This window comes from Danaus plexippus, chromosome 25 (genome assembly GCF_018135715.1).
Source record: "Danaus plexippus chromosome 25, MEX_DaPlex, whole genome shotgun sequence".
Taxonomy (NCBI): domain Eukaryota; kingdom Metazoa; phylum Arthropoda; class Insecta; order Lepidoptera; family Nymphalidae; genus Danaus; species Danaus plexippus.
The window spans coordinates 3,773,607-3,784,399 of record NC_083553.1 but is presented as its reverse complement, the minus strand read 5'-3'; the positions used below and the strand labels follow the sequence as shown (position 1 = coordinate 3,784,399).

At 29.0% G+C, this 10,793-nt stretch overlaps 1 protein-coding gene across 3 annotated transcripts in view; it reads left to right on the top strand.

Moving 5' to 3' along the window:
• The first annotated feature begins 2,425 nt into the window (after positions 1-2,425).
• LOC116775055 (uncharacterized) overlaps positions 2,426-10,793 on the top strand; it is a 53,680-nt gene continuing 45,312 nt past the window's right edge. The window contains exons 1-2 of one of the 3 annotated variants that reach the window (XM_061524543.1): positions 2,426-2,604; positions 5,417-5,492. The gene's annotated coding sequence lies outside the window, so the exon portion shown is untranslated. The remainder of the gene's footprint in view (positions 2,605-5,416; positions 5,493-10,793) is intronic. The other 2 variants (XM_061524541.1, XM_061524544.1) reach the window with 2 other exon arrangements.

Below are 10,793 nucleotides of genomic sequence, written 5' to 3'. Positions count from 1 at the left end.
AATGAAACAAATTTTTATTTTTTGTCGGTATTCTAGAAAAATACCGATTTTATAAAAAAAAAGTTTAATGGTTTTATTTTGTTACTTTTTCTTGGACTAGCTTCCAAATGAAGAAAAATTAACATTTTGTTTTTTATAATCAAATCATTAAAACGAATAAACATTATACCCGTCTAAATATTTGAGCTCAAAATATTTTATTTAAAATATTGAGTATTGTTTTTCAGTCAACATTTTAACTAATTTAGTGATTGCACCATATTATATTTGTTTTTTCAATACTGAAAATTAATTTTTATCAGGAAATTGTTATAACCTGTCTATAACTTAGTCTATTCAATTTTTGAAATAGTGTATTTCATTTGTGACTTAAATCATGGGGAATTGCTAGAATTCTATTTAACTCATACATACATTTTTGCTATAAATACAATAATCCTCTAAAACTCATTGATTTTAATAACAAATTTAATAAAATATAAATAAATTAGTAAAGACTTCTACCATACAAGGGAATAAGTATAGCTTACTTTTTCGAAACATGTTTTTGTTAGAAGAAGATGCTGTCATAGACAATCAAAGCAATGAAAGGTTTATTTATAAAATCACATTTATATCTTTTTTTTATACGGTTTATTACTGAAAGGAACCAAGCGTGCAATGAAACGAATAATTATAGAAAGTATTTTAATATAATGAAAGTAGATTATTAAATTATCAGTACAATAAGTATCAAGGATTTGTTTTAAGGATCGCGTTATAATAATATAAAGTTAATCAAATTTATTATAAAATGTTTTGTAAATATCTTTTGGTGGAGATTTCATATGATGTTTATTTAAAAGTTTTTTTTTATAATTGTAGAGAAAAACTAATGCATTTACTTTTTAAAACTGTCATTTAAATTATTTTGTGAATATAATAGAGAGATAACCTACGGAAATATTAAAAAGTTTGAATAGAAATTGAAAGATCATCAGTCATTTTTAATACAAAACACTTAAATCTTAAATAAGGTTTAGCATGCACATAGACTTGAAATATCTTTTCCACTTCACTAAGAATCCTTTGAAAAATGTAGAAAGACTATTTTGTTAATATGTTACAATTTTTATATTTTTTAAACATCAGTAGAGGTGCGAATGTAAAAATGTGTAATAATTATTTTATTAATAAATTGTCTGTGGTCAATATATTTTTAATATTTTTTGTACGAATGTTATCTCGCTCGCCGTTGTCAGCATCTGAAATAATAAGACAAGATTATATTTTTACAACGATCTGTTAAAATATACGTACTTTCGAATTTAGAACCGTGGAGTTGCTTAAAATAGTTTAAAATACCACGGATTTCATTTAGAATATTTGAAAGAAATCTTTAATATATTTTAAGATCAATGGTTCTCTCTACCTCAATAATCCAAAGGAAAATTGTTGCGTATTCGATCTTACCAGAAAAACAAACCAAAATTTTTTTCGTATTTTGTTTATCTTATTAACACATAAGATTAACGATGATATAACATTTAAACGAAATCAATTTCTAGTCCGCCCACTTCTTTGAATAAAACACCCTTTGAAAGAATTCAAACGAACATCAATTTCTCCCTCTTCAAGCTGAAACAGAATTAAATATTAATAAACGTATTTTTTGTTGTTCAAGTATTTTTAAGAAATGTTTAAAAATATAAATAATTAACAATATACATATAATATTTTGCTACCGGATCTGTTATATACAATTCTCTGTAGCATGAGGGCGATACGCATTCTCGGACGCATCGAGTGCGCGATAGCCCATTCATCTGGTTGCAAGCACTGCTTTGTTCACAAGCTGTCTCAAATTCGCGAAATATCATCTCCTGAAAACAATAATAACATTATATTAAAATAACCCAATATGCAAATACAAATATTTAATACTTACATTTTTTGCTGAATCCTTGTATTGGTATTCTTTAAATGAAAATGTAACACTATCTTTATCACTCATACACTTGGTTACAAAAAAAACGCTTATGATGAAATGTAATAATATTGATCTTTCATACATAGTGGATATAATAATGTTTATCCTTGTTTTTAATATGTAGGTATGTGCCTTATCGAAATCAATGAAAAGATCACTTGTTGAAATTTTTATTAGGTTTCCTGCGCGCGCATCTTTGACAAAACTCAACTAGTGCGGAAACGTTTAAATATATTCTGTAACAATCATAATTGAAAACAATGAATGATAAAATATAAATCTTATAATTTTATCTTCTTAAAATCGGTAATATACTCAAAAGCAATACTACATCAATTGCTTCACTACACTATGTACCGATTTTTCAGTAAACACCGGTTTTCACTATCGACCAAAGAAAATTGAAATGTCAACCGAGTGTTGTTTTAAGCCTAGGATTTGTCAATGCTCAATGTAGTGTATAAAACCTTCGAATCGCACGAAACCTCTTTATCAATTCACTGTTTACAGTTGTTACGTTTCAGTTTCTTTTTGTATAAAAATATTAGTGTTATATTGTGTACTGTGAGTGTTTAAAGACGGAAGTTGGATGTTACCATACGTCGAAATAAAGTGATCACAATTTTTCCAATTTGGTACGTAATGTTTTAAGATGTTTTTTCTTAATACCTTTGCTTTTATCTCGAAGCACAGTTGACAAAATAAAGAAAAAAAGATATTTCCTTGCTTTATATCGGTCGCTAGTTGTGAAAGCTGTTCTTTGTGTTAAGGCATTGAATATATTTCTATCGTATGCAAAATTCGCTTATAATAGTGTAATATAAATTTAAAGCTTCGTTTATTTATAAAATATGCTATTGTCCCATATGATAACAATAATGAATTAGAAAAATAACGATAAAACGAAATTTTTTTATGTAAATATCATAAGTAATTTAAACTTATTTTCATAAAATAATTTGTCATTTTACTTAATAATAGAAACTAAGTTTATTTGTTAACGATTGTATTTATTCACATATATTTACATATCATATGACATAATATAAAACAATATGACATTAGAATGTATGGGAACATGAATAAAAACTAGTGCATGTTGTTAAAGTGAAAGATTTTCAAGTTTGTGGTATAGTGAACCAAAGCCCAGTGCAAGTTTAGTGCAAGTGCACTCAGTTAGAACACACTGTCCCATTCTCAACTATATTTTCAAGCGATAAAGTTTATTTTTGCCTAAAACAGTCTGCATTAGTCATTGAAACTGGATTTCATCACATTGAATTCCAAATTTTATTCCGAATGATATAGAATTTATTATTGTCCGTATAATCATGACATTCTGCATGTTTTTTTTTGTAGGGCATTTTTTGTCATGTTAACATTATTTTGTGTTAACGGGCCGTTTTAATTTTATTGCTGTTGATGTTTGGGTTTCTGCCTTTTTATTGTTTACTTTGGCTGTATACATCATTCATTATTGATTGTTGATTAATTTCCTAACAATATCATATATAATAAATTATTTAGTGAAAATATAGCATTCATATTATGATTTTAAACTGACAATTTTAATGGAAGAATGAGTTGAACAATTTTAATTTGCTACATGTTCTATATATATACATATACACACACACACACATATATATATATATATATATATATATATATATTTATATAAATATGGTAAAACTATGATGTCTACCATATTTTTATATTTCTAAATATTGCGACAAATATAACGAGTGTTAATAATTAATGTTACCATGAAATACAATTGAGATACCTTTAAAAAATTACTCATAATTAAAATCCAGCAATGAAATGTGCATTTTGTTTTTACAACACGGATTAATTAAATGTGGGTTTTGAAATTATCTTATTACAGATATTATCAGTGACGAATATTATTAATTCGTGTATATTCATATATCTTATTGAAATATGTTGTTTCTGTTCACACACACACACACACACACACATATATATATATATTATGTATGGTTTGCTATCTTGGTATAACATAATATATCAAGGCCGCTTATTTATCTTAAAAGATATAATTAAATGGCAATTGTCATACTAGTTCTTATATATAATTTTTACATTATTAACGTTTTCTGTTTACAGTCGTTTGCTTATAATATATATTTTAGACCTCAGTTATCGAAATTCACTATATCATTTTGACCTCATTAAAAATAATCGCTTCAATATATCGAAAACATGTTTGTAATTGCATTGTTTAATATTATTACTTATAATTATTACATTTTAATGTATTTAAATATTTAAATTTTATATATATTAAATTTCAGCTTTTTCAGCCTTAGTTTCAATGATATAATCTATATAAAAAAAAAAATACAAACGTCAATTTGACGTCAATCGAAGAAATGTCAAATATTTTCTAAGTAGGTTGTATCATTGAATTAAATCAATGCTCTCTGTTAATTTATATAACAAATAAAATACATCATTGCAATAATAATCCTAATGTTTTCACAATACTTATAAGATGCGTCAAACTTGTACTCGCCTTTGTATAAGTTTATATAAGTTCGCTAGCACTTAAACAATTGTAAAACAGTATTTTATTTCTTGCAACCAATAATAGCGCTTATTATAATGAGTTATGGTCTATTATGAGTTGTCCTGCATTTGTAATGTATTTGCTTTTAGTGCATTAAGTACGCATGCACTCGTCAGTGTAAACTGTTTAACTGTTATACCTTATTTACTGAAAAATAAAGGTCATAATTGTTATATTAAAGCGGTTTCCGAAGCCATAAAAATCGATCTTATTCTTTGGTAATAAGTATCAAAATTTATTTTTATTTAGTGAATACTGTCTGTTTATAAATACCAGTTTTTGATTGCGCGGCGTCTGCCTTTTCCCGGTTAGTTAATATAATTTGTGTGTTATATATAGTTATGAATTAATATTGCTATTTTTATCATACAAAAGACTTTTTTTATATATCGACCGGAAGTCGTTTTAAAACTATATATTTGGTATCATTAGCGGCAGGAAATTAAATTTATTGTTTAATAATTACTATTTTATTATTTTATAAGGCTGTGTGGAATGTTCTAGGTGGTTGTTCGTTGTGATTTGATTGTCTGAGGCTTACGTTTATCTTGACGCCATGATAGTTAGTTACTTTGATATTTTTCCAAGCATTAAATATTAATCTATTCCACAAATTATTTCTTCAACTTTGATTATATTTAGAGCCAGAGATTACTGTAACGTTCCTGTCAGCTTCCGAGCAATATATTTATCAAGATTTTAAATATCAATTTGATATTTGACAAGAAACAAAAAAAAAAATGTTTTGTAAGAACGAATAGCGAGGTCCACATGATATCTGACTCGGGAGTCGTTTTAAAGCTGATGAAATTTTAGGTGTTCAGTGATATAATAAGTTCATACTTATTTAACAGTTGTAAGGAGTTGTAAGAAGTACAGGGCTGGAGGTGTACAGTGTGCTGGTTGATGATGAGCGGCAGCGGACCAGAGGTGAGGGTAGTTCTCACTCGCTCGGTAGTTTCAGGGGAAGTCCCTCTCATTTTTAGCGTAAATACAAAAGTAAATGTTACATTTACCGTTGATTAATTTTGTTTTTGGAGTTGAGTTGCTTTTTACGGCTTTGGCGAGGACCGAAATGCTGAACTTAAATCGCTGGTTCCTTGAGAAACTTGAGGAGCATAGTTTTGTCGGCTTCTTTAATGCTTGAATTTAATTTTTTTTTTTGTCTTTTCATAAGACGTCAGGTTGATGTGTAATGCACGATTCTGGTAATACTATTTGTGTCCTGAGTATTTTACTGAAAAATATTTAAAAAATGCACGTACCTTATATATATATATATATTTAATTATAATTATTTAAATATTGGAATGTATTAGCGATAATCAAGTAAACAGACGGAAGTTTTTTCACATTTTATAACATCAATAAGTAGATATAAAGAGAATTAACACAAAGCCTGTAAGACTTATACGTGTTAAAAAATGTAATACATAAAAAAACTATAGAAAAATGTCTTCACGGAGGTTGTATGGCCCCAATAAGACTCTGCAATGCAGATTCCGCATCACACACACATGTTAGAGCATGGAAGTGCAAGAAACCTTTGTACCCAGCTTTCGATACAATGAAAAACTTTTTGATGTTAATGTTGAAAAAGAATATGACTCATCTTAAAAAAAATAATTCGCAGACGCACATCTAAGTTGACCATGATTCATAGCGAGGCTTTTAGATTTTAATGTGTAACTATTATTACTATAGTTAGATAATTCCATACAAAGTATTATCAAAACTAATGCATTTAATGTAATATTGATTTTGTTTGTCGGTCATTTATTTGGTATCAATTTATCTAAACTCGTTTGAGTCGTTATATCTATAGTATTAAAGAAACATATAAAAATATTTATAATCTTTGTATGGTTTTACTAAATGCATGTGATCGTTTTTTTTTATTATTAAAAATCACGTGCGAGAAATATAATTGCCGTGATGACGTCACGAATTTTTTTTTTCATTATTTTTTCCTGCGAATTATAATGAAGGCTGTACTTGACGGTGAAGTAAATTGATTGGTCGTTAATTTTATACGGACGAGCTGGATTTGAACCTGCAATCGGGATATCGCGCCCCAGTCTCTGGGTATTGGGCTATCGTGTCCTATATATATATAAATATATATATATATATATATATATATATGTATATTAACAGTACATAAACCTTAAAATATATGATTACACCTACGATCTCTACATTCGTGTGTCCAAAGTCCGCCTGTGACGATGATTGTATTTGTTACGTATTTTATTTATTGACTTGTTGTAACAAAATTGAATGTGTGTCTTATTGTGCTTCGGGACATAAAATTATAATAATAATAATAATATTTTAACTAGTTCCATATACATCAATGTGCCTTGATATCTTTGTGAGTCCAGTGACCTGACGGTCTTGTTGGTGCCAGGTCAGAGGTTTAATAAAAAAGATCAAAGATTTTCTAATCCATAATGTGGTGAACTGAACGCCTGTAAGCTATTCATCTAAGATAATTGATAAAGATATTAATATAGTAATGATCAACACAGCCGTTCAGTCATCTCTGTATTTGTCTACATGCCTTAGTCCATAATGATCAAATACTCCACAATTCAAAAGGTAATTTTTCTTGATGAAGGCATAGCTCCATGTAGTTTCTATACTATGGGAATTGTTTGTTATTTTTTGTTGTCCATTGAGTTTATATTCGTATATATAAAGTGATATTATTATTTTTTTTCTAACAAGTTTCGTTCCTATCTTAAATTTATAATTGCATATTTTTTGTTACCTTCCTATCACCTAGCTCTCTAATCTATATATATATACATATATAAATTTTTAAATTTTTAACCGAATCTAAAAATGAAGAATGCTATCCACCCGATTCGTTTAAAAATGTATCGCTTCCATCTCTTCTCCGTACAGAGCACCATAACATCTTCCCAACAATCATCCTCTGTGATAACTTTAACATACGTGATAAGCCCCTAACTTGAATAAGTCGACAACGTAATCATTCTTTAAATTGGGATAAACTTCAAATATATATATATATTAGTAATAGTAATTGATGATTTGTAATCAATAGATTATTGATAGCATCAAGCAGGTGTTTCAGCTATTCTGAATTCTTGTTCCATATCAGCTTGCTATTGATCAATTACTTTATTAAAAAAAAATACTTTTATTTAAAGATATGTCAAGATTGTTAATTGAAAATCGATTTGAATTTCTTTATTCACATATAATGATAAGATAATAGTTTAATACAAATCTTATAATCGTTATGACGCGCACTTGATATGAATTATCAAAATATGTGTGTCTTATTTCGCATTTGTTCGCATTAACTCAGTAACACTTAGTACTATCGTGAAGATTTACTTAATGGTAGGGGAAAAAACATGTTTTACCGTATTCATAACAAGAAAATGTAGAAAAAAAAATCATATAAAAAAAATAGGTATCGCAAAAAAAGGAAGCGGCTCACGAATGAGCGAATTACGCCGACAAGTGGTTTATCATTTAAATGATTTTAATAATGATATCTGTAAAGTGGACTGTTCATGAACTTGGAACTTTTCTCTGTTTCACCTGAAATCTTTAGCTTATTAACCTGAAAATAATTTTGGGACATGTTCGCAATTACTTCTCATGATCACAAACTCTGAACTTTGTCATAAAAAGCTGCACTATGTCTATTAATTTTATTTATATATTAAAAAACTCGACTTCTTGAACTGATATTGATTGAATTATATATATAAATATATATATAATTTTTTGTCAGTTTTATTATATATCACTAGTTTCTTCATTTCCTATGCGCCGACAATTGTATGACAGAGATTTCTCTATGTAATTCCAGCGTAATAAATCTTTACTAAAAAAACAATATCAAAACGTTTCCTTAGTTTATGAAAGATTGGGTAACAAACATGCACACACACATACACTCAGACAGTGTAATTGGAATTTAATTTAAATAAATCACAATCAATAAGTAATTATTAACATACAATAGGTATAAATTATTTATTTGTTATCACATATATTTTGCTTTTTTATTGTACCGTGAACTTTGACTTCAAAAAACACTATCAATGTTAACTTTGGTTTCGTGGGTAGTTAAGTCAATGTTACAGATCATTCGCAGATTCTCAAATGATTTATGAAAAGAGTTTTAGGTCTGGTGATACGGTTCAGACCTTTATCGCTTATTATATATTATATAATCCAAAATTTTATATCCGTTTCTTAGAATCGCCTCTCATATAGACGTTATAAAAAATGTTTGTATCGTGATGTATAGAATATTAATTATAGAAAAAACATCCAGAATCCATCAAATAGTTTTTTTCATGAAATTATTAGCTTAAAAAAAGTATACGTGATAATAGGAAAATATTAGTTTCATTTAAATGAATACTCGCGATAGTCTCGGTCTCGATAGACTTAGATCTCATTAGGTTCCGTAATATTATATATATATATATATATATATACACACTCACACACACACACACATATATATATATGTATGTGTATTTATTAGAGATATACAACATATGTTATACGGGGGTATTAAAACCTTCTGTATCATTTTATATTCGACACCGTATGGCCGTATGACGAGTGCCGTTCATAGAGATAACACTACACACACTGCGTAATAACTCTGTTTTCATTGTAATCAATTGATTACGCGAACGTATTAATTTTCGTGATAGCGTCACTCCGAACGTGCAGTCACAAATGAAATGTATGCTTACCTCGAATTGGCATCGTAACATTATAAATTTAACAGTATTAGATTCCTAAATCTTTACGCCCCATAGAATTAATAGGTTATTGAATGGGAAACGTAAAAAGATTCGTATGTAGCGTGCACTAAAACTTGTGTTAAGCATACTGCTTTTTTCTCGTAAATTTTCTTGAAGAGATCACTTCAGATCTTTGCTCGGGTGCGGCGTAAAAATCTTATCAATAGGTTTTGAAGTGCCTTCCGTTTTATGATATATGCTCCTATGTATGTTGATAGATATAGGTGTATATATATATGTATGTATCCATGTTCATAATTTTAAAGATGAACTATTATTTAATACATTTCAGTTTTTAATATCAGTCACTAGGTATGATTACTTTTGATAAAATAAAAAAAAATCCCTTATAATATTATAAATGCGAAAGTTTGTGTATGTACATTCGTTGCTCTTTTACTGAATTAATTTTACTGAAACTTACCAATAGTATAGTTTAGGTTTCAAAATAGCGTATTTTTCCACGAGGACAAAACATAACAGTTGAATGTTTAAAGTCACGTGAGACAGATGGCGCTGTCGGCTATTTACACATGCAATAGGAAGAACACATTATAAATTTGTCTCTGAAAACCATCCCAAAGGCGGACCAAGTCGCGGACACAAACTTGTTACATCTTCTTCCTGGCAATTTATCCCAGCATTAGCCAGGGTCTGCCTTCCTGCTCAAACTCCTCCACTTTGCACGGTCTTTAGCATCCGCGGTGGTAAGTCCATTGGCTCTCATATCCTGCTTCACGGTGTTCAGCCATCGCTTTCTGGGGCGACCTGGGGTTCTGCTCCAGGGACCGACACATCAAGGCAAATTTTTCCTTCGTAGTTCTCAGGCCGGCGTGCAACGTGGCCATACCATCTCAGGCGACTCTCCTGAAGCTTATCCGCTACGTCACGGACTCCAAGACTACCTTGGATAAATGTGTTACGTATACGGTCAACTTGTTACATGTGTTTGATAGGAAGTTGCAATATTACTTGTCAATGCTTCTTATAGTCCGCGAGGCTTAAGCTGAGCTTTGCATCTGTGTGAGTGAAAGTAAAAGTAGAGTCAGACAAAAAAAAACTTTTAGAATTTAATTGTATTATGTTTTAAATAGACACAGATTAAAAATAAAATAAGCAAAACTTGTTAAAACCTAGTTATAGTGTAGAAAAATATAAGTAATTAATAATAATGTTGAAAAAACTATACAAATTCTTCTTCAATTGACATTGCATTTTCAACATTTTCATTATAATGTTCGTCTTCATTACTCTCGTCTGATGTGTTGTTCGAAACTTTGACCATGAATTTTTTTTTGTACTTTTTTTGCATGGTCACATAAATTTTTCCATTCTTCAATAGACGTAGTATCAACTTTTTCTAAATACTAAATGAAGTCACGCTGCTGCCAGTACAAAAGTTAAGTGCGGAAGGTGCGGGGCG